The sequence below is a fragment of the Canis lupus genome, chromosome 17 (genome assembly GCF_048164855.1).
Source record: "Canis lupus baileyi chromosome 17, mCanLup2.hap1, whole genome shotgun sequence".
Taxonomy (NCBI): domain Eukaryota; kingdom Metazoa; phylum Chordata; class Mammalia; order Carnivora; family Canidae; genus Canis; species Canis lupus.
This window is the reverse complement of record NC_132854.1, coordinates 32,387,077-32,412,805: the sequence shown is the minus strand read 5'-3', so window position 1 is coordinate 32,412,805 and position 25,729 is coordinate 32,387,077. Positions and strand designations below refer to the sequence as shown.

Sequence of the window (25,729 nt, the reverse complement as noted above, 5' to 3'; positions counted from 1 at the left end):
CTGAGTCCACCTTGTTCAATAAACTACTATGCGCTTCCATCAATCAGGAAAAGACTACACATACATCCAAATTCCCTCTTCAGAAGCAGGCAAGGAAGGAAGCTTGAAAGGGAAGACACATCATTGAAAGAAAGACTGAGGTGATGTAATATTCATCTGAAAGAGACATTAGAACTTGAAAACAAAGAGTTCATTTAATTGGCTAGTGTTTCTCCCTACCAATACCAGGACTGAGGAAAAGAAAATTGAGCACAAATGTATCAGTTACTATAAACAAGGAAAGCTATACTTTTGTGCATGTGGGCTTTACTTCTAATTTATTACAAGCATGTGGAGCATGGTTGAAAAATTGGAAATGGGGGGCAGCCTGGGGGGCTCAGCAGTTTAGCGCCGGCTTCAGCCCAGGGCGTGATCCTGGAGACCTGGGATCGAGTCCCACGTCGGGCTCCTTGCATGGAGCCTGCTTCTTCCTCTGCCTGTTTCTCTGCCTCTGTGTGTGTGTGTGTATGTGTGTGTGTGTGTGTGTGTCTTTCATGAATGAATAAATAAATAAATAAATCTTTTTTTAAAAAGGAAAGAAAAATTGGAAATAGGTAAGATCGTTGAGAGATGTGTAAAGTGAGAAAGGAATGCACAGGAGACAAAACAGAACCAATGTCTAAGGGATTGCCCAAGGGAAAGAGCCCACAAGCTCACAAGTGAGAATAAGCAATCAGAAATAGGAGAAAAGCAGGAGAGTAAAATCATGGGTGCCAAGGAAAGAATTTCTAAAAGGGAATCAATCGTCTATGTTCTCAAATGCTGGCAAAAGTCAAGTATTATAGGAACTAAAAAAAAGGCCTTTGGGTTTGGCAACAAGAAAATAGTCAGTGGCCTTGGCAAGAGCAGTTTGATTGCGGTGGCAAAAGCAGACACTAGACTGAGGAGATTCATTTAAGAGAAAAAAATATCTAGTAATAGAGATGCTTGAATGCAGACAACTCTTTCAAAAAGTCTGACAAAAAAGAGCATGTGGTAGATTGCATTTTAAATTTTTCACTTCCCTTACTAATCCCTAACACTGAGCCTAGTTATGTAGCTGGCTTTGGGCAGTGGAAGAGTGAGTAGAATAGAGAAATAATACTTGGAAAAGGAAATTTTGCCCAAGAAGATTTTTTTCTTAAGATGGGAAAAAAGGCATATTTAAATGCTTATAGGAAAGAGCCAGTATAAAGAAAAAGCTTAAAGATACAGAAGAAAGGATCATCAATGAGGAAAGAATTCTGAGAAGGAAGAAAGGGATTGACCTCTAAAACAAATAAAGACAACTTGCCTATTGGATGAAGGCCACCTCTCCCATTAACTAGATTTAAGGAGGAAAGGATGGATGTGAAAAAAGTGTGTAGCTAAGAGATGGCAGAGAATCAAGATGGCATTTAATTGCTCTGTGGAATGGGAAGTGAAGTCACTCAGGGAGGCCCACGGGAAGGAAAGACAGGGAAGGAGGGGGAACAGGAAAGTGGTGTTTGGGATCATGGGAGACTTTTTTTTTTTTTTTTAAGATACTCTAGAGAACCAAAGAGAGCAAGTCATAGAAAAGACAGGAAGCAGTTCCAGGACCAAATTAAGGCTGGTAACTGTTTTATGGTAACAGTATTCACAACTGTGTGATTTTTCCCCCCAGCTCCACTCAAGGCAACAGACTGAGAAGTGAAGGACAAGTTGGGCTCCAATAGGGGCACAGGATGAAGGGTTAATGGGGTCGGGCTGGGGGGGACTCAGGATATCGAGGATAGTGTCAAGAAGTACTAAATCCAGTTTAGCTTAAATGTCACATTTTTGCACTTGCTTTTTAGTTTTTCTATTATACTGGCTGCCTCAGTGTGCATTATACACTTCTTCCTTTCTTACAGCAAATATGGGATTATTACAATTACTTTACATGCATAAGGAAATGGAAACTCAGAGACACTACATAATTTGACCAAGATCATCCAGCTAGCAAGTGTCAAAGTTGGAATCAAAATCAATGTTCTCTGACTCCAAGTTCAATAGACTTTTTACCACACATCATTGTTGCTTCTTTTTCTCTTCTTTTATTACTTCCCTCCTACCTGCCTTCCTTCCTTCCCTCTTTTCTTCCTTCCCTCATTCCTTCTTTCGTTCTAAGCCTCCATAAAACCCCTCAGTTTAAGACTAAAATTGCCTGTAGGAAATTTTAGTAGGAAGTCCAAGTTGCTAATGAAAATGTCAAGCTTCCAGCTGGGATTTGTAATTTCTTCTCTAACTGTATGAAGCTAACCAATAAAGCCTCTAGCCATACAGGCTGTGGAAACAGAAGCCTAGTTGACATCCTACTCCCTTCCCTTCCTCTTACCCCTTTTTCTTACACTTGTAAGTTTCCTTGCTGAACAAACAATGAACTGAGGAAGCCCTGAACAAGAGGAAACAATGAACTGAGACCTTAGACCACTTTGAGCTACCAGAAATATACTTCAAGGAAGCTGACTCAGAATATCCTAGTTTTTACTCCTCCCTGAAATGTGAAGGTGATGTTTACATCTCCTGCAGCCAACCTGGACTCCAAAGTAAACTCAAGGGTGAAAGCCACTTCTTAAATATGGCAGTGCCAAAAGAAGTCAGTCCCAGGGGTTTCCAAAATTGCCTGCTTCAGGATTTTTTTCTGCAAGAGAAAGAAACCCTTGTGTCTTGAATCCACTGTATTTCAAGTCTCTACTTCTTGCAGTTGAGCACAAATCTTTAGTGGTAAGGAATACAGATGAATTCAGCGGCAGATTTCCATTTCATTAATACTAAACAGATCTCGTTTATAGCTAAGATATTTTATGAATGATTCACATTAAAAAAAAAAAAAACAAATATAGAGCAAAAACCAACCAAGGCATAGCCACAGGAGAAAATACTTTCTGTTCATTTTATCCAATACTATGCTCTCCACACAAATACTAACACTGCTTTGGCTTTTTCTTTCCTACTCTTTCTCACAGCCTCAAAATGATAAAAATCAAAGTTTCTAAAGCTCATACTGAAATTTGATAGTCTCTTCATTTATCGGAATTTAGGATTACAATTCAATACCCAAAGTAAATTGAGATGGAAAATATTTCTCTACAAAGATTAACCATCCTTTCAGTTGATTCCAAACTTGTTTCATTTTTTTTTTAAGATTTCTTATTTTTAAGTAACTCTACACACAGTGTGAGGCTTGAACTCATAGCCCCAAGATCTAGAGTCACATGCTTCATTGACTGAGCCAGACAGTTGCCCCATGTTTCATTCTTGAATAAGGCACTCAAATCAGTTGTTTATCCTCAGGACAATGGATAAAGTAAGTATATTTTCAGGTCCAAAGTTCCAGTTATAAGATAAACAAATCCTAGAGATATATTATACAGCATGATGACTACAATGCATTGTGTATTTGAAAGTTGCTAAGAAAGTAGATCTTGAAAGTTCTTATCATGAGAAAAAAATATAACCATGTATGGTAATGGACATTAACTAAACTCATTGTGGTGATTATTTCCCAATATATACACATATCAAATCATTATGTTGTATACCTAAAACTAACACAATCTTACATGTCAATTATATTGCAATAAAAAAGAAGAAGTATGTTTTCCAAGTTACAGATGGTGCTGTCATGAATATCAGCATTTAAAAAAAATTTACTAAGTTCAAGAGATTTTTCTCTAGGCTACCTAGTAATTTACCATTGGAACAAAAAGTGCAGGTGTTAAATGATGGACTTCCTATAGCATACCTGTGTCAGGGCTCTCCTAGACATAATCTCCAAGTAATGAACAAGCATAGCATAACATTTGCATAATCTGATTCCAATATAAACTACACTAGCCTCTCGCTTTTCCTGCATACCCAGGATGGTACAGAGTATCATTCTTTAGATGACTCTATTTTTTCCCCTCTAGCCAAATGTAAGAGACATGAAGGAGAGAAAAGCATGCCAAGTTCTGGCAGCCCATACAACAGCTAGAAAGTCCTCACTGAGGACATACCCTTCTTCCCCTATAGTGTACCAGATTACACTCAGGAATAGCAGAGCCTCTCACTGCTGGGCCACCACAGCTACTCTCCAAACATCCTCCTGCCTAAGAGCTCTCACATTGACCACTTACCTATCACCTCCCTTCCATTGACAATATTCCAGTCTTCAAGCCTAAATGTCTGCAGGCCCCCGCCCCTCCATCTGATTGCTAAGATACCATGCTCATAAGCCATTCCTCTGGGTGTCAACATGAAAAAGATCCCTACTGTTTAAGTCCAAACACCTTAATCTACCATTAAAGATTCTTCATGGTGTGATACTCATGTCTCCAAATTTACCTCCTCTCAACTCTCCTAAATTTGCTAGGTTTGGTCAAATTAATCACTTTCCTCCAAAACTATTTCTACCTCTGTGATTCAAGTCATGATATCCCCCTGCCTGGAAATCCCCTGATCTTTCTTTTTACTTACTTACTATATTGAAAATATTTGCTATACTGGGAAGTACTACATAAATGAAAGAAAGATTTTACTTTGTTTTGTTTGAGATGTAATGCAGTCTAGTGGGGAAGTATGAAACTTTCCAATCTACCACAGTGGAGTATATCTGCTCTAATTGCTTGTTTAATTGCCTAACTGCTCAACTAGGCTGCAATCTCCAGCCTCATTGAGGGCAGGGATTGTGATTACCTATTTATTGTTGAGTTCCTATTACCTGACAGACTGCTTGACATATTTGGTGAATGAATAAATGCTGAATGTCTAGAACAGCTTTGTAAGTTGCAGAAGTAGAATTCAACCTGATTCTTTGACATAGTTGCCTTGGGTCTGTTTATCCACAAAATAACAAATTGTTTTAAGACAAGGAACATAACTTCTGCATCCAATCTGTACTTTTTCTAAGATTTCCTCATAATATAGCAAAATATCTTTCTTTTCCAAATGAATGATGGCAATGCAGAATACAATATTGAGGCTATAAAACATTTAATAAGCCATTGTGTACACTAGGCACTAAATAATATTGGGGGAAGTAATGAAGAAGAGGAAGGAACAAATGAAAATAGGAAGACAAGATAAATTAAGACAAAAGGAAAAAGATGTAACCGACACTACTGGTTGTTTCTGATATCTATTCTTCCATAATTATAAAATTTTTAGTGGGTATGTGGCTGGCTATGGTAAAGGTTGGTATTCAAGCTAGATATAACTATGTGTTTAAGTTGTGGCTGATGTGAAAGACAAGTTTTACAAACCAGCTCCCTGGATCATTCCTCCAAGGAACACGTGGATTATATCTTTTGCTAATCCTCTTTATCCCTGCCTTCATCCTGCTGCATGGGAGATGGAGTCATCATCTCAGACTACATCCTACCAATGACAGAGGGGAACTGGAAAGAGACTGGATGCCTGAGAATTTTGTGAAGCAAAGCCACCTATCATAACCAGATCACTTACTACCAGCCTTTTGCATGAGAGAAAAATAAACTTCTACCTTATTTGAGAGTCACACTTAAACCTATGTCCTAACTCACAGAATTAAGAAGAAAGAGCTAGGAGCAAATGTAAATGAAAAAAAAAAATAGGCAGCAAGGAAAACACAATCCCTACCTTCATGAGATCCCTTCCCTCTAGACATGTAGTCTAGAGGTAGAATCCACAACTCCTGTTTTATGGGAACAGTATGAGGTCAAAAAAATGGAGTAGCTACAGAATACTTGCTTCCTTACTTCCTTGCTTCCTTTCTCAAAATCAGCCATAGTAAAGCTCTTCTAGAGGAAGGGAATTATTAAACTGCCATTATCAAAAACTATGAGAAGTAATGGGGAAACTGAAAATTGACTTAAAACAGTAAAGGAGGAGTAGGTGATCAGAGAATAAGTTGAGGAAAGCTCTTAAAATCTGTTTTTATCTCTCCCAAGCCTTGCCCAGGGACAGTCTTTGCCTCGTGGTTTACTGATGTGATCCCAATCCTAGCATCATGGGTTAACATCAGCTTAAAGCCAATGCTTTATGTACCTAGCATGAAATGAAATTAAGTGGGAACTAACCAGCTGTTCTGGAGCCTTTACCCCTCAATCCTTCCCTGTCTAGGGCACCAAACTGTCTTCTCCCAATGTTACTTCTCCCTGAGTGTTTACTGATGAAAACTGAGACTGTTAGGTAAAATGCCATCAATGATAGCTATGTGGAATCTAAGGCAAGGGTAAGAGCTCAAAAGGCAAAATACCTAGACATCTGAGGGGCACAATTATTATAAAGACAAAAAAAGAACAATATTTGAAGTAGAACTGTTGGAATGACAAAGGATTTAAAATAAGCAAGGCTTTAAATATCTTTGAGAAGTTATTAGTAACGCAAAACATCAATAGAAAGTCATATGAAAAGGAGCCCACTGGAAATATTATGAATGGCAAATATAACAGCTGGAATTTTTAAATAGAGCAATGGGATAAACAGTAGGATGCAAACAGAGCAGAAATTTGTGAGCTGGAAGATCAAACTGAGAAACTCTCTCAGAAAGGAAAAGATTAGAAAATATGTGCCAAAAGAAAGCTGGATCAACATCTTAATATCTAAGAGAATGTTTGTTTAATGTTATGCAGAAATACAACCCAAAGCCAGGACACAGATCTATCGGACCACCAAATCTATTCTCTGAACTTCTGTATTAAGCTCCTTTGCATAAAATTTCCAAAAGTAGGCAAAGATGAGAGAAGAATAAATATAGCTCTTACAGGTATGCCCCATTACTTCTACACATTCAGGCAAAATCTCAAGGTATAGTTAGATATTAGGACATTTATGTAGGGACTAGTTGTCAATATGAATTCCTATGTGATTTTTGGATCATTCTACCAAAAAATCCACTTTGGCAATGTCTCAGAAATTAGGCAATGGTCTCTTAGCTCTCTATCAGATGAGATTAAAGAAGGGTGAGAGAGTATTTTATCCCTCTGTAGCTCTTGTGCATACATATATACCCTCACAGGAGAATGCTAGACACTACAATTTATGCAAGAATGGACAGTGTCCTATCCAAGAACAAGGACAATGCCTAGCTCATAGAAACTTGGTCAATACTGTGAGTTAAATTCAATCACAATACATACAAAGGGGTCATTATGTCACAAAGCATTGCTGGAATGTGAAATATACCTCTCAATAGAAAAAAATTTTAAGTATAGAAAAAGATAAATCGACTCAAATATTAATAAAACAAGAACTGCTGGGGCACCTGGGTAGTGCAGCTGGTTAAGCATCTGAGATTCTTGGTTTTAGCTCAGGTCATGATCTCTGTGTTGTGAGACTATGCCCCATATCAGGCTCCATGCTCAGCATGAAGTCAGCCTGGGAGTCTCTCTACCTCTCTCTCTGCCCCTCACACTCATGCTCTCTCTCTTGTGCTCTCTCTCTCTAAAATAAATAAATCTAAAAAAAATAAAATGAGAAAAAAAATTTAAAAGACAAGAACTGTTACAGCAATATGATAAATATATCTGACATAGGACTATGAACACAGAAGATACAACTTGACTAAAAGTATAATTGTAGACTACTGCATGGTTTTCTTGATAATTCATCTGAAACATTTTTTTCAAGTTGAACCAAAAATTAAACTTAGCTATAAAGAAATCAACAAACATTGTTGGAACTTCAACTTTCAATATACTGTAATTTTTAGGCCTCAGAAACTTGACAAAATATTTTGCTCACTTTTCAAATAATTGGTCAAATAGTAGCTGAGGAAAATTCATTTTTAAAAAATCATCACTTAAAGTATATGACATCCACAAAAGTTTCAATGGCTGGACATCTGTTTTCAAAAATATCGAAAGTTGATTCAATCTTCTAAATATACCTGCAACTTGGTCACAGTTAATAGAAACATTTGTATGACAGGTTTGGGGGTCTTTTTCTACCTTGGCAATAATTTTCTGTATTTTCCCCTACTGTCATAAAGCAATTTGTGTCTGAAAAGGAGCTTCTCCTGCATAGAACTCGGTTTCTCCTTCCATCTGAATCTGCAGTGAAGTCATCATAATCTTATTTTTACAATGCCACAGTTTGTTGCCATGAAAATGATTGCAATGTCATAAATTCAGCATTTCAACTTTACAGGAGGATCAAGAAGGAAAAGATGACGAGGTTGTTTGAAAGGAATGGTACAGGTACTTCTGGTAATTAGCTGGAAGAACATGGAAATAGTAAAATGCACAGGGAGAAAAAAAAATGGTTATATGGATCCAAGTCCTTTCACTTAAACCACAAAACTGCCTCACATGCTACCCATGAAAGTTTCAACATATGGCCCCGTTTACCATTAATTATTGTGTGCCCATGGCAAAACCAGTGCATTTCCATGCCCTTCATAAGCTTAAGCATCTGTTCCTTGAATTAACACCAATACTATGGACGAGAGTTTGAATTTGTAAGATCCAGTCACTAAACTTTTGAGAAGAGAAACACTTGAAATGTTACATTTAGAGTTTTTTTCCTACCTAATTAGAGTATTTTTAACCTTAGTTTTATGTTGTTGTTTTTTAGATTTTATTTATTTATTCATGAGAGACACAGAGAGGCAGAGACATAGGCAGAGAGAGAAACAGGCTCCATGCAGGGAGCCCGATGTGGGACTCGATCCCAGGTCTCCAGGATCATGCCCAAAGGCAGGCGCCAAACCACAGAGCCACGCAGGCATCCCTAACCTTAGGTTTTGCACAGATTTTATATTACTTTCAGGAAATAAATGGAAGATAATTTGTGATTCAATTTAAAAATTAAATTTTGAAGATCAAAAGAAAAGCATTACTTCCAGATTCATGAGTCCACAAAAGCAATCAATTCTGCATTTAGCTCTCTCTGGGTGTACGGCACCAGGTCCTCCATATTTGATATTATCATTTTGATTCTTATCTTCTCTGCGTAGAATGTTCTTCACAGGGATAATGGGAGAAAGTTAACCTCAGTACCTGGCACATAATACGTGCCCAAGAACTATATATAAGTGCCTGACTGATACCTGATCTTCAGTCTAGTGCTCCTTTGATTGTATGACACATTCTAGTTTTTGATGTGCTTTATAACAGCTTCATTGTCTATTCCAGTTTGGCTTTCAATCTTGATGTAAGTAACATCTTGAACTTCTATGACTACACTTCCTTAGTTTTTCTCTTTTGTCTCTGGTCATGTCTTTTCTTTTCAGATCCATCATTTCCTACTTGACCATTAAATACTGGGGTTCCTAAAGGCTCTTCAATGTTTATCAAGGTCCTCATCTCTACTCTAGACAACCTCCTGACCCCAGTCTCATTCAGATCCACAGCTTCAGATACCATCTCTCTCTATATATACTGATTACTCAGGAATGTATTTCCTAACCTAGACCTCTCCTTTGATCTCATGCTTCATCCTGTATGCCATGCCCATTAGGATTATTCAAATGTACCTCAAATTCAATTTTTCAAAACCAAGTTTGGCTTCTTCCTTCACTAAACTTGGCCCTTTTCTAGAGGTCTCCATGTCAGCAAATGGCACTGTTGTACAAGCCAAAAACCTTGAGCCCTTTTTTATACTACACACCATATTGTACCTATATTCAATATCTGTCAATTTTACCTCCCAAATGGCTATCGAATCCATCTGTTTGGTGGCCTTACCTTGCACACCACCTCAGCTTATATTGGCACCACTGCAGTAGTCTCCTATATGGTCTTCCATGACCATCCTAATCTTCCCTGTAGTCTGTTCTTCATACTGCAGCCAGAGTGACCTTTTCAAAATCCAAATCACAATATATTACCCTCCTGCTTAAAATACTTTCACATTCTTTTGAAATAAAGAACCAATCATGAATAAGACCTCCCTGGACCTGCATTATCTGATTCATACCTCCTTCTATTTCTGCCACTTGGACTTGTTCAGATCCTTCTACCTCAGAGCCTTTGCACATGATGCTCCCTCTTTCTGAAATGTTCTTCCACTTTCCATATCCTTCAGCTCTTTGCCTAGTTTTTCCTCATTCATCCTTAATTATCACTTCCCCCCAGAGTCAGGTGATACCTAGAACTATCCAGGGATAGGAGTAAGTTTACTGTATGGTCTTTCACAGAATTACTTTATTGCCTTCAAAGCATGTGCATCATTGTACAATTACACAATTATTAGAATAGCTATTGAATTAACTATAGTTATTTACTGTAACTGTAAGCCACATGAAAATAGGCAAAATGTCTATTTTTGTTTCTGTTGTATCCTCAGCTCTTGGTGTAGTACCCAGCTTGTAATAAATGCCCAAGATATTTTTTAAATTTATGATTGATATTCTGATTGCAATCCATTGAGATGTTATCACAAATGACATTGCAAAAATTATTGTAAAAACTGGTAAATATACACCTACCAGACTATCTAACCACTGTGCTTACTGGTAGGTATATTTTCCATAGCATCTTCATTCACAATAGCTAAAAATAAAAGCAAAAAAAAAAAAAAAAAAAAAACTAGAAAAAAAAATCCACTGCATAGCAATGATGAATAAACTATCCATAAAATACTACTCAGCAACAATATATGCTCAAAAATACCTTTTATGCTCAAAAGATTTTTTAAAAGGAATGAACTATTGATTAATATACCTAACAACATAGAGAATCTCAAAATCTTTATGCTTAGTGAAGAAGCGAGATACAAAAAAAGTATGTACTATATTATTCCATTTTCATGAAGTTCTAGAAAATGCAAACCAAACTATAAGGACAGAAAATAGGTCAGTGGTTGCCTGGGGACAGGAGAGGGGAAGAGATATTGCAAAGGGGTACAAGAAAACTTTTGCGGGGCTAACAGAAATGTGTGTTACTTGATTGTGGTGACCAATTCATATATGTATGCATATATCAAAAATAATCAATTGTACACTTTATACACAATTTTTGTTTGTCAATTATAACTTAATAAAGTTGCAAAAATGCTATAAATTCAATAGGAATCTTTAAGAGCTGTCTGCAACTGGTTCAGACTTAACATAAACATAGTATGTACTAAAGACAACAGAGGAAAGGCATCTAAGCCATACATTTCAGCAGTTTGCTATGACTTTGTTATTGAATCATTTGACAAATGTTTTATTTCTAACAGAAACCAGGAAAATAAAACTAAGAAATCCTAGAATTTATAGTTAGAAAATAACTCAAAAAATAATATTCCCTCCTATAAGCTTTTCGGTGAACTAAAGATAGCCAACAAAATATATTTACTTAGATATTTATTTGCTGGAGGTTAATAGAGAATATCATAACTTAAGTCTCTCAATGGGCTTGGAAAATGGTATGACCAGAAATTAAAATAAATTAGGCGAAGTCCAATTTTTCAAAGGCATTTTATTTCTAAACTAACAGTAGTAAACAAGTCTCTCTTTTTACTTCCTTTCTCGTTAGTTTTCACTGGAGTCTAACAATCTGTGTTTAAATAAAAGCTCTGAGCATTTTTGCCACAGGCAAAATTTTATATTCTCTTAGTTCTGTGATACGGAGGAGTCAGCCATTTCAAATTTTTGCAGACTAAATAGAATATTAATGGCCATAATGATTTTTAAATACTATTTGCAGGTTGTTTAAAATGACTGTGTCATAGCAATGATCAATAAGATAATAAATGTGAAAATACTCTGTACATGGCAAAGAGCTATCTACTCTGTACATGGCAAAGAGCTATCTAAGCACAAGTGAAAAGATGAAAATATTCTCCCAAATTATTTTTCATTGGAAAGAATAGAAGGGATGATAAACAATCACACTTATTCAAATAGAACAAGTATTAAAACCAGACCAGCATAGGTCACTTGAGAAAATGGAAGCTCATAGTCCATTGTTTTAAAAAAGGGAGAAATGATTTACCAAGTAAGAAAATAAACTATTCTGAAAATATAAGACTTTTTTTTATGGTCCAGAACAAAACATTCCTTCATTATCTTCAGTGCAAGAATCCAAAATCTAGAACAATATTTGCCAAATTATTCTCTTAGAACAGTTCCACAGGAACAGAGAGTTTCACAGTCAAGTCTAGGTCACTCTGAGTTAAACAGGGTTTAAAGGGCTATTAGAGTAATTTTCATAAACTCTAAGATGATTATAATAATGTGAAAGAGAAGAGAATATGAAGAGAGAAGCATATTATGCAATCTTTTCCCAACTTACTTGACAAAAGAACTATTTTTTTTTTCTCAAAGCTCATCAGGGGACCGCGAAAGGATTTTAATCTAAATGGAACACAAGGATATGGAATGGAGAATCTCACCCATGCACCCTTAGAAAAACAAAACTTAAAGACTGAGAGACTGATTTCCTGTAAATGTCTGATTTACAGAAAATCGAAACTTCTCTTCAGACCAATGAGCTTCCGCCAAGAATCTCTCCCCATCTTCTAGCCTATGAACTCACTGCATGGACTTTGACTGGACCTCCCCCTCCTCCCTTTGGCACTCCTTGAGCATAAAAACAACCCACCCAAAATCCCCTTGGAGCAGCCTGTAGTTTGCTGGGATTTTCGGGTCCTAAACTACAATTTCTCTGCTATTCCCAAATAAACCTGATTTCTGGAAACTCAAGCTTTCCTCAGTTCACTTCTTTTCTTTCGTTTGACAGGTCTGTCATGGTCAACCTTTAACTAGAAACGCCATGAGTTAATCAGTATAGATAATTAAAGAATTCAGGAAACCTGATAAAGATGAGAATATATGAATCTCACAAAAAGGCAGTCTGACTGACTACACTGATGTAAATGCATGAGATTACCGATTACTAAAGCACTGCATAAAAGGAACATTGCAGAAAGCACTTGGTTACATAGAAATATGGGAGAAGCTTGTATTCAAATGAAAGAGTAAACTGTGGGAACAAAAGTTGCTATTATGTTGGCCAAATAACTTCTGTTTACTAAAATGCCTCTTGTGAAAATTCACAGCACCAATTAAAGCCCAAGATAAAATGAAAACCCAAGAATCCAATGATAGCTACAGTTAGGTGTTTCTCAAACTGGTAATCCTGGAGCCCTCGCTCTCTGTGTAACTTCTCTATAAAATCCAACCTTCTCAGTCTCTCGGTGCCTTGTGCAAAGCGGCTGGTCCTCACCCTCTTCAATAGCCTAGGAAATTTAGTCACTTTCAAAACCCCTCTCTGGAATGTGGAGGCTGTGTGAAGTGATTCTCATGCACACGGCTTCTGTGAACAGTTGAGCCACAAGTGCACTGCACAAAGACCTCTGGCCAGGAGAGCAAAATCCAATCTGTGTTATACTCATCAAGCCACGTGCCCTGGCATTGTGCTGCCTTAGTCTGGAGGAAGAGGGTCTTTGATTTTTGCAACGAGTCACTGGTTAACTGGCTAGGTTTGTACCTACCACTCTCACGCCATGCAAAAGGGTTATCTTTTTCTAATTCTCATTAAGCCACCATACTGGCTTACAGCACCCTGCTCAAGACCATCAACCTTGACCTCTTGTTCAGATATTCTACTCTCCTGCCCAAGAAGTGCCTTGTGGCTCTGATGGCATGAATAATGGCCTCTCGACAGGGCAGAAAACATATACCTGAACCTGAATCTGTTAGCCTGGAAAATCTAGAAGCTTCTCCCTTATCCTAGCCCTTTCCTGAGCAAAAATAGCAGAAAGATTTGAGAAAAAGAAATAAAACCACTGGAAAGTGGAAATATAGGAGGGTGTGTTTCACAAATAAGATCCCTGTTACAGGACCTTTGGCCTAACCCAGTATCTGGATGGAACATTCATTCCTGAGCCAAGTGTCTACCCTTTTGGTCCTTCAACATCACTAGGGAGAGGTAGGTAAGGTTCTATGATGCAAACAAGGCTGGGCTATTGATGGTGGGGAGAGGGGTATCTGTTCTTAGAGAAAGTGAACATGGCCTGGATAGGACACCACAAGAAATCTACTACTATATCTCTCTAGCCTTGAGAGTAATAAATTTTCATATAAGTTAAATAACACTTCTTAACTTTCCACATTGGATTTTACATCTCAGCTCCTTGAACTATAACTTTCACATGCATCTTTTTTAAGTTAAGGGTCTCATTTTAGATGTGAAACTGAGAGTTTCATAAGCACTTTGATAAAGACATAGGTGGGAGAATGATTGGTGATTCTGCATGATTTATGCCTATTTCCAGTTCCTAACAGGAGGCGTACTTTTTAAAATATTTTCACATTGATACTTGCATGGCCCTCCAATAAGAGTCCACAAAGGGAAAAAGAAGCAAACCCTTCAACAAGGAGGCTAGCTTTATGGAGGAATGATTCCCTCTGACCCCTCCCCAAATATCTCTGGCACTTCTTATTCCCACCTGCATCAGGGAATGATCTGGTCAAAACCGTGACTCCCAGAATATTCAGGGAAGGAAAAGCAAAAAAGCAAACAGAAGATTCAGTTAGATACTGACAAAGAATGAACTTTACTCTTTCCCAGGAAAATTAAGGGACTGAGGTGCTCAGTGCCCCCTTTTTATGACATATCCCTAATATGCCTACTTGAGGTAGTACAGAAAGCTCAGGCTGAAGAAAGTCAGAGATCTGAAGGGCAAAAAGGAAAGAAGGGAAAAACATCCTGTGCTCACCAGGAATCCCATGCACCAGGGCCAGAAGTGAATTCCTTCAACTTTGTAAAAATGTGATTTGGTAACAGACACTGGAGGAAAGTGAGACATCACAAGGTGTGACAGTGGAGCTCTGACAACACAAATGAAATCACAAAGGCAGTCAGCCCAGGCTGGCTCCTTTGGAATTCCAAAGAAATCCTGATGATTATTTCATCCATGTTCAAATTAGTTTAAACCTGCTCCCAATGACCTCTCTGTGTACCAGGACATTTTTCACTCATCTCCAGGACGTCCAGCTATTCAGAGAAGGCTTCACTGAAGGAAAGGAAGCACACCCCATGACCCACATAGGGGCCAGATATGGCTGTCCTCATCCTGGTGGAATCCTTAGTAGCTTTCTTCCTACTATTTCTGTGCAAACCATTTACAGCTGGGTATTTCCCTACTTGTGAAACCAGACTGTCTTCCCAGCAGAGCAGGACCTATTTGATGAATGGTGGCAGAGGGCTAAGGTGGAAGCAGATTTTGATTGCCTTGATTGCAAGAATCCAGGCGTTTAAAAGTGACTTAGATGGCTTAACCCCTTCTTCTCTGTGCTACAGTAAATGAAGAACAACAAAAATTGTGTATATACTCTGACACAAAGCAAAAGATAAAACAGGCATTTTGCTCAGTGTGTTTGAAGCACTGTGATGACATTTCTAATTACTCTTTGAAAACTATATTACATAAATAATTCATTAATGTATTTCAACAAAAAAAGAGTCAATATATAAGTATTTGGAGTAAAACGCAAAAGTCCATTTTTTTTTACCTCTCACCCCCTCCCATTTTTCTCCTCAAAGATAACCAAATTTACAGTCGTATGTGTATGACTTTGTCATTTTTCTAAATATTGAGGTAAATAACAGATTTTTCACGAGCAGATTTTTCTGCCTGCTGCTTTTTTCACTAAGAGTACATCTTTCAGGTCCTCCATGTTAGTATATAAAGGTCTGCTTTATCCTCTTTAATGGCTGCAGAGTTGTTGTGGTTTGATATAGTAGAAAATTATCATTGTGTTGTCATGGCTAAAAAGAACTTTGAAAAGGAAGTATATGATTTGCCTGGTTTTATAGTGACATTTTGAAAATTAAATGGTAGCTTCCAAAAGCATATTTAAGCTCTAGTCACTAAAAAAAGTGCTCAACAAAATAAACCACAGAGCTCACTGCTCACAAAGTCAGCCTGGTATGGGTTCCGTCTCGTAATCTGGCTCTAGGGGAGCTCTTTGGGTAGTAACTCTTGGCAATACCTCCCTGAAACCGATCAAGTGCAAGTAATTTCCAATCCTGACTATCCTTTACATATAAGCTGTATTAAAATTTGACCCTGTAATTCCTTAATAGAAAGATACTATTGTTGGAGGAAAAAAATGAAAACAAGAAATAGAAGAAAAGCAAAATTTATTTGTTAGGTTGATTTTCCTGACAGTGCTAACTTGCTTTCCATAAATTCTGGAATGGTTAAGCAATCACACGTTAAATTATATTGGGCTGATTGCATTACTCACCTTATTACAACACTGGTCTCTATTTTCCCTTGTGAATTATTACTTGGCTTACTCTAAGCAAGTTAAAGATTCTTTAACCTTTTTGGTAACTAAATTTCAGGCATTGCAGCAGAAATAGTCATGAGAAGTTCCCTACTAGTTTCCTTTTCTTTTTAAGAAAGTAAAATGAGCCTGAAGTTTAAGGAAAAAGCAGCCAATTGCATTCTATATAACACCTCTGGATCCTACACTTTTAGGTCAAACTGTATTTTACCTCTCCCCGAGAGAAGAGAAGATAATTATTTCATGTCAGCTTTTAATGATTTAGCACAACTCTTCAATCAATGGAATCGAAGGCTATTGATAGCACCAACAATATAGATGTTAGAAAGTTTTGCATTGATTTAATGCCTGAAATCAATCAGTCTTTCACCATTCCATTTCCCTTCCATTGCTCTTGCAGACTTGGATAACATTCATATCCTGAATCATCAGAACTCCTCTAAAGAGGGGAGTAAGCTCCACTGCAGAGTCTAGTACTCTACAGCTACTGGATTTGAACCCATCAAAAGCAAGAATGGTTTCTTTATTATCAAAAGAAAGTTCTTCCTGCAAGGAAATGTCAAAATTCAAGGGGTCACTGCACTTTGAGATGGCTTTATTTGTAGAACTTCCTAGTTTCCTATCTCCTACAATCTACTGTGGTTACTCAAGGACAATGGTCCATGGTGGCAGCAAGGCTTACAGCCAGGATTTGAGTCTGAATGCGGCTCATGCTCTCCTCCACATTCCATTTGTTCAAGTAACTTTTCCAGGGCTATGGAGTCAGACCAATTATCTTAGAAACAAGCAATTATAACCACATTCACAGCTCCCTAAAAGGGTGAGTGCATTCCAGTAACAATTTCTCATGAAAGAAAACAGTAATTGAAGGATTGGCAAGGCTATTGCAATAGGCCAAGACCTTTGGAAAGACATTTAGTAGCACAAGTGCGTGCCTACACACACACACACACACACACACACACACACACACACAGAAGTCCACTTACTTTCCCACCAGAGAAATTTATCCTTTCCATCTAAATCCACTAGATATTTGGGGAGCAGTGAAGGGAAATACAGGCAATAGGAAACAAAATAGATGAAGCTAAGGTTGACATTTTGAGTTCTGGCCATGCATTCTTCTTTACCACTTGTGTCTTTTCATCTCATGCTTACATATTGTTGAACAGGAGTGACAACATAAAAATATTTACAAAGTTTCTTCCTGAGATAATACATGTGGAAGTACTCTAGAAAAGGTAAATTATTCTAATCATCCTAAGGTAAATTTAATCCTTTTTGTAGTCTAATTCACATTTTCATCAATAGAGTAAGTACCAACTCAACCCAGACGTGGCAACCAAACCACACCACTTATCTAAATATATTGCTCTAAATTGATAACAGTCCCCAGATTTCAATCTTAACTGAATACAGCACAAACACTAACATACACATGCATATTCAAATCCATCAGCACAATGCTTTGGATCTAATTGTTCACAGGCTATTTTTCTAAGACTAGATAATAAATTATTCGAGGGTAAAAACTTACTTATCTGGGCCTTCTCCACAACACAGACTTTAAGACTTTGTACGTCATCTCAGTCAGTAACTAGTTGTTGAATTAATTAACTATCAGACATTCGTGATAGGTTTTCAGATACCAGACCTCTGAAATGACATGTAAATACATGCTTTGAGTAGACTGGTGACATTTATCGGGAAACCTTTCCTTTTGCCCAGAGGAAAGAATAAATACGTATTTCTTTCCTTTGGGCAGAAATAAAATGTCTGTGGTATACATACATATATATACACACACAAATATATTTGAGCAGCAGAGCTCATTCCACTTGGTTCTAGAAAGCAAGAAAGACAAACCCATGTGGGAGAGAAGGGGATGTCTGACCTTGCTGCTTTGTTTTTCATGCATTCAACCAGAGTATTAGGACCAAGGGGAAACAAAAGGTAATTGAGCTGGGATTCTGGGGAAGCATTTTGTAAGTGAATAAAAGGCCACAGTGATGAGTTCAGTGGCAGAGGGGGTTTCCAAACACATCTCCAGAGAATCTGAAGTGAACCTAAATGGAAAGGCTTTTTTTTTTTTTTCAAAATGCATAAAATGCTAGGTTTAATATTTGTCTCTTTCCTGTGAGCGGGTTAACACTGGTTTTTGGTTTAGACGGGAAAAGAGCTCAGCCCAAGTTGCCTGGGCTCCTTGGGTGGCTGAGCGGGGAAGGAGCGCCATCTACTGGCCATGGATGCAAGGAGCGCCCCGCACGTCTTCCCCAAGCGGGGCCTCAAAACAAATCATGCATCGTTTTGTTAATGCGGCTTTTGGAACCTGGCAGCTCCGAAGTTAGGATCCAAAAACAAATGACCAAGTACATGTGCTTTCCATCTTCTCTCTAATTCTCCTTCCTCAAATATCCTTGGGAAGTAAACGCAGAGGAAGAAAAAGAAATAGAACCGTTCCCTTAGAAAAGCAAGGAGTGGTGGAATTTGGTTTGTCTGGGAGAGGGGAGCAAACAGGGCTGATTTCTCCCACGCAAAGCAGGCTTTAGGATAGACTTCTACCCATGCTGGACCCCCCTATCTCCTCCACCCCTTGGACCCAGCTAGCTAATGAGGGTGCTGGTTAACTGGGGGCTTAGGGGTGACATGGAACAAAGGGACAGCTGGGTTGCAAGCAGGTCGGCGTGGGGCTGCATTGGGAGCCCTGTCAAACCCTGGACTCGAGGTGCTTTCAGTCCAAAGCAGAGCAAAAAAGCCCCACCTTCTTCTGTGTCCCGGATTTCTGCTGAAGGATATAGCCCTAGTGTTACCAGAACTACAAGGAGCTGACCAGCCCCCATGAGTGTCTCTCAATAGAGAGGTCTGTACCCCTACCCCAGAACAGTTTGATCTTCACCACCTTCCTTGATTTCCAACCCAGGGAAATTTCCCATCACAGGCAAATACACCTTTCCTACTGCTGACTGATGCTCTCTTGTGAAGCCCCCACTTCCAACAAATCCAAAGGACCCCTGAATTCTCTATTTCAAAGGATTGGCATAAGCAAAACCAAAATTCACTGTAAGATCCAAATTAGGAACAGTTTCTTAGCTCTCATATTAAATGAATAGTATAAAGATCCCTTCTGTGAGGTGTCTGATGTGGGACTCTCAAAATAAGGAGCCATTTGCTTACACATACAAAGTACACTGGCATCAAGATAGTGAGTATGACATGAGCAAAACAGTTTACCCATGACTTCAGTCTGCTCTTCTCCAACATTCCTTCCTCCTGTTGGTCCAAAGCCAGCCCCCATCACCCACCCTGATTTTCGGAGAGTTAATCTCAGGGGCTGGCACTTCTTTAACACAGACAGGATAACTACCTCAAAAAGATGAGAATCTTTGTTGTTGTTGTTAAAAGACTTTATTTATTTATTTATTTATTTATTTATTTATTTATTTGAGACACAGAGAGAGGCAGAGACACAGGCAGAGGGAGAAGTAGGCTCCACGGAGGGAGCCCGATGTGGGACTTGATCCCCGGTCTCTGGGATCATGCCCTGAGCCAAAGGCAGATGCCCAACCACTGAGCCACCCAGGCATCCCAAAAAGAGATGAAAATCTTTTAAAGAGAACCAAAATCACATGTTTTTGAAAGATGTGGTGACTGTTTTTCTAAAAATGAGACAAGAGACACTGTATTAGGTTGTCTTCATTTTGCCAAATATTCTTTTTTTAAGATTATATTTATTTATTTGACAGAGAGAGCACATAAGCAGGGGGAGCATCAAAGGGAGAAGGAGTCTCCCCACCAAGCAGGGTGCCCGACCTTGGGCTCGGTCCCAGGGTCCTGGGATCATGACCTTAGCTGAAAGCAGACAATTGACTGAGCTACCTAGGCTCTCTGCCAAATAGTCTAAAAACAAAAAGAATCCCAAGAAATAAAGCAAAGAAGCACTCCACTGATGTATTTTTCAACCTTACAAAACTTAGGAGAGGGAGCGATACAACCTAATTGCTTGAGTTTGACTTTTAAATTACTTATCAGCCAGGAATAAACTCTATGTAAAAGAATTAAGCAGGGATGATTCTTACAATAGTGGTTACAACAGAAAGTTCTAGGATACCTATGACATTAAGAAAGTGAAAGACACCCATTTTTCTTTGTTTTGTGTTTTGTGTTTGTTTTAGGGTTTTGGTTTTTGTTTTGTTTTGTTTTGTTTTAGAGAGAGAGCATGTGTGCATGGGGAGGAGGGGTAGATGGAGGGAAAAGGAATCTCAAGCAGACCCCATGCTAAATGCAGAGCCCATTGTGGGGCTCAATCCCAGGACCCTGAGATTATGAACTGAGCAGAAACCATAAGCCAGATGCTCAACCCACTGAGCCACCCAGGAACCCCCAAAAAACCCATCTATTCTTTATATGACACCATGTCCCTTCTTTCTTTCAAAACCTCTGAAATATTTAAGGCCCTCTTTGTTTAGGAAACTAAATCTTAGCCATCTCTAACAGAGTCTACTTAATTAAGCAACACCTAAATACTGATGTGTGTGTAGTGATATAGATAAAATGGGGAAGTGGGCCAGCAGGAAGGAGGGAGATGTGCCCCGATGTAGGTACCTATATGTGCTATTTCTGTGTTACCCACACCTCTCTTGTTGAAGCATCAGTTCCTCCTAGGGAGAAAGACTTTATCTTCCGACTCCATGGTTTAGGTTCCTAAAATAGTGCTTTATGGAGGGCAGGTGCTCAGCAATGCCTTATTTTAGCCAGCTCAACTTGCACAATTTCTGAGCAAATCCATACTCAAGGGATAACCATAAAAACAACCCTACTGGTTCAGTGAGGCACTGAAATGACCACCTCAGACTCAGAATAAAGTAGCTCAAGAGAAAGCACAGAACAACTGCTCACATTTAGGACCTGGATCCCCAGGCAGTTCTTCCTAGTAACCCCAGAATCCCATTACCAATGCCTACTCCCCATGTTGACCTTGCCATAGATGGGATTCTGCAACTCCAGCCTATAGCCCCATCTTTCCTGAGCATGAGGTGTTATCTTGTCCTCTTGGACCACTGAGCTCTGTTCATGAATGATCAGCCATCTCGTTACCTGGACTGCCAAACACTGTATTCTCTTGTCTCTCTGACTCAGACTGCTGACCACCTTCATCTCACCTTGACTTCTAGGTATGTAAATGACTTGCTCATTTTAAGTGATAATCTGTGTTCTCTGAGGATCTTTGTATGCCCACTTGCCTGGCAAATAAAAGAGATACATGTGCAATAAATGTGGAAAATCAAATGAACAAATAAATAAGCAAATGATATTAGTATTACTGAATTGTCATCACCTCTTGGGTGGCTCTTCAGAACCAATTCGTCCCTAAGAGGCACATTGTGTGCTGGTCCCAGGCTCTCCTGTCCCATGTCTTCCTCTTGTAGATACAAATCTAGAGATAAGTTAGTATTCCATGTCTTCCTTCCCAGAGCCTATGCACAGGTGTTGAACCAGCTTGTGGGTCCTTCAGAAGGGCCATCCAGTCATGAGAATACAGTCCTACCTCTGGTAAATTCCCAAGTTATGGCAGATATGGTAAGAGACAGGTTCAGTCCTAGCATCCTTGCCAACACTTATAAAGTCTCACTACTCTGTGAAAGATATCCACTTAATCCTTATAATAACCCTATGAATATCACCTCATTTGACATAAAACAAACACAACAATGTTAAGCTACCTGCCCAAGATCATACTTTGGCAGGATGGGGCATTGAACTTTGACAGGTTGACTCCAGAGCCCACATTCTTATTCTCTACGTTACACTGATTTTCCATTCTGTGACCACCCAGGCTGTTATAGTCACCCTATCAAGAAAGAAAACAAAGATAATGTTGATGCAAGCCAATTTATGAGAAAACTCAAACTCACACCATATATGAAACCAATCTTTTTGTCTCTTCTCTGCACCAAAGTGCTATTTAATTCAGAAACAGTACTAGGATATGGCCATCTTTCAGCTAAGAGGTAAGATTAAGACCATAGGGATCCAGAATAAGGGCAGACTGGCTTTAAGAAATAGGATTGAAAGGTTGTGCTGTTTTAATGGGGGGAGTTAAGAAAGAAAGCAGGGCTTAGGATGGCTCCAGTATTCTTAGTGCTATTGAGTGGGTGAGGATGGCACTTTTAGTAGAGGTTACGAATACAGGAGTAAGAGTGAGTTTTGACAGGAAAGGAGTGGATGTAATGACTTACTTTTATATGGGCTAAAAAACACGTAGGTGTTAAGACATGATTTGCCCAAAAAGTACAAACACTATAAAGATAGCACCTTCCCAAAATTGCAAAATTAAAAAAAAAAATTGAAAGCAATTTAGATTCATTGAGATTTCCATTTACTTAAACTTTGATTTTTGTTCTGCACACAGTATCATCCCAATACATCATTGAACATACTGTATTATACATACTTTCATGATTTCACATTTTCAAACTTACACATGGATATGATTATCCCTCCGAAGTTGGGGTCATACTTCTGGCCAGAGTAGTTCAGGAGACAGAGGCCCATCTGCACTGCAGGCTCCTGATTCCACCCCCCACCCCCCCACCCCCCCGGCCCCGGAGGATCCAGGAGACCAGGCCGTGGCAAGGGAATGCCTGCCAGGCAGACCGCAGGTGTGGGAAGTATGCTCAGATGTGGTCTGTACTTCACCCAGGATGGTTTGGGCCAGCTGGGTCCTGCTCAGAGGGATTCAGGATGAAGACCAAAAAACTGATTTAAAGCAAGAGTAAGGAATCACAGGGTCTGATATTAAATGCATAGGATACTCCCTTAAGACTTGAGTTGGCAGTGAGTGGAAGTGATAAATTGTTATAGATACATTAGAAAAATTCTAAGGAGAGGCAATTCAGATAATCCCTATCTTAGAGGAGACATATCAGGCCAGTGCAGTACACAACAAACCCACTTACATGTTTAGTATCATGCTTCACATGCAGCCAGTTGTCTGTGGACTAGCACCCATTTCTTTAGTCACTCCCTCTCTTGCCTTCCCTGGAAGTTCATATGTAGGGATCACCTACAATCCCCATTACAAACAACCACTACATTACATTGTCAGCAGGACATATGCTGCCTTTACTCGAATTTCAGCATAGCTGACCAAAATTGTCTCCCTAATAAGTATTTGGGAGGCTAGAATTAAACTTGAATTTCAAATAAACCATATCTTTTTCCATACAAGAACATCCAACGCAGTATGTGCACTTATATACACCAAAAAATTATTTGTTAATCTGAAATTCAAATTTAAGTGGGCATCCTATATTTTATCTATTTATGCTATATTTAATATAGTATAATTATAGTATAACTTAATATAGACAGTAAGGTCTCCAAATTGTTTGGATTTTGACAGCTTTCAGGTTGGGGGAAAAAAAATTCTACAATGTGCTAGAGCCCAGAGAAGAGGCAAAAAAAATAAATTGCTGTTGAATAGAATTTTATAAAAGATTAGAAAATCATCTCTATTTAAATTCTGCCAGAATCTTCTCCTCCTGTTTTCCTGTTCTTAATGGCACTACCAAATCATCCGATCTGACATTCTAGAACTATCCTTGACCCTGCCTTTGCCCTTAGCCCCTACCTTCACTGGGCCACAAATCCACCTATAAATTAGCTTTCAAATTCACCCTTCTCCTTTGGCTACACTGCTTGAGCCTCTTAGCTGAAATACTGCCATAGTCTCCTGAGAGGATCTCCACCTCCATCTGACCCTATTAAAGTGAGCCTGGAGATGAAGATCCATCTAAAATCCAAATCTAATTGAGGCGCTTTGCTTAGAGCTATTTAACAACCTACTCCTTGCTCCATGTCCAGGCTGTCTGTGATGTGCCTCAGTGTGGTGCCAAAGGCAGCTCCCACAGGCTTAGGACAGCCACCTATGCATGCATCTTCTCAACGCTGCATTTGCTGACAATGTTGGTAACTCAAAACTGAAGATAGGAATATTTACACCATAAGAAATCAGCAAGCACTACAAATCAAGGCCTTTTTTTATTATTATTGGAAAGTTGATTATTAAACATTTACCAGCCCAGGACTGCCTAGGTCCTCTACAGTACATTTGGCTACAAGAAACAGAAAACACAACCAGTAACAGATAAACCACAAGCGATGCTCAAATGTGGTCCCAGGCTGGCAGCAGCAGCAGTAGCATCTGGGAACTTGTTAAAAATACAAATTCTCAGGGCTTACCTTAGATGTTTTGAATCTGAAGTGCAGGGAATAGGTCAGGCAGTCTGTGTTTAAACAAGCACTCAGCTGATTCTGATACCCACCAATATTTGAGAGCTATTGATGTAAACCCATGCTTGCAAATGTTAGTGTTTATATACATTAACTGGAGGGCTTGTTAGAACACAGATCTTGATTCCATGGGTCTGGGGTGGAGCCCCTGGTGATATCGCTGCTGCTGGTTTACCAACTCCATCTTTAACTAGCAAGGGCTTAAACCACAAAGATACTTGTAATTCATTTAACAAGAATACTGGAAGCAGGCCGTTCAAGGCTGTTTCAGTGGCTCAGTGACATCATCACGTACTCTTTCTATCCATTCAAGTAGTGTGCTCATAAATTTTAATAACTGGCTAGGGTTAGGGCAATTCCTGATTGGGAACATTGTGATTTGCAGTATTTGCCAGTTCCCATGGTGTAAATAGTTCATCTTAATCTACCAATGTCATGCTAACCAGTTTGCAAAATTCTTGAAAATTTAACAATTCGATCTCATAAGCCTGTATGAGCTGACTCTAGTAGCTACCGGATATAGACTTGTGATCTCATGGTAAAGGGAAAATACCATTGGCAAGGATGACAGTGCTCTGAGCATGGGAGTCCTCAGCTTTGCAGATCCATGGTAATCCAGCTTTGCAGATCAGCAGTGTTTTATCAAAGGCCTCTAGATGAACAGCAAATCTTATTACTAGTTTACTAGTTTAAATCATCCTAGGCAGATAAGGACTATCCCATATTTGGAAATTTTCAGTTACTGTATGAAGAGGTGAGGTGCAAACACCCTGTGGAGGATGAATATGGTCCGTAAATGAATCCACTATACAAATGTATGTTGAGTACCTGGTACCTACTATGTACCAGGTATAAGGCTACATACAGTAAACGAGACGGCCTTTTCTTTAAAGCGCTTATCATCTAGAAGTGGACAGAGCTGATGCTCCACTTAAAAAAAAAAAAAAAAAAGAAGATTTCAATGTAAAAGTATAGCCATAACATAAAGAATAAGAATGTGAATCCCATGAGGGCAGGGATTTTTGTCAATTCCGCTCACAGCTTTTTCTCTGCATTTCCCCTTGCTTGGCAAACAGTAATGCCTAAGAGTTACTTGTAGGAAAGAATAAGAGAGAGCCTCTCTGCTATGCAGCATCATAGACAGCTTCAGTGTTCAGACTGTGAGAGGGCCAGGAAGCTGTGAAAATGCTCTAGAGATGAACATGCTGAAGTCAGATTCCTCTATGCAAC

At 38.9% G+C, this 25,729-nt stretch overlaps 1 long non-coding RNA gene across 11 annotated transcripts in view; it reads right to left on the bottom strand.

The window, feature by feature from the left end:
* Positions 1 to 25,729, bottom strand: part of LOC140608011 (uncharacterized) — a 261,913-nt gene that overhangs the window by 215,440 nt on the left and 20,744 nt on the right. For 9 of the 11 annotated variants that reach the window (XR_012009951.1, XR_012009948.1, XR_012009953.1 and 6 more), the window contains exons 1-2: positions 14,632 to 14,727; positions 9,669 to 9,781 (exon numbers count right to left, since the gene is read on the bottom strand). The exons of 1 other annotated variant lie outside the window; for it this stretch is intronic. This is a non-coding gene — a long non-coding RNA (uncharacterized lncRNA). Of the gene's footprint in view, positions 1 to 9,668; positions 9,782 to 14,631; positions 14,728 to 25,729 lie in introns of those variants that run through there. One more of the 11 variants, XR_012009955.1, reaches the window with a different exon arrangement.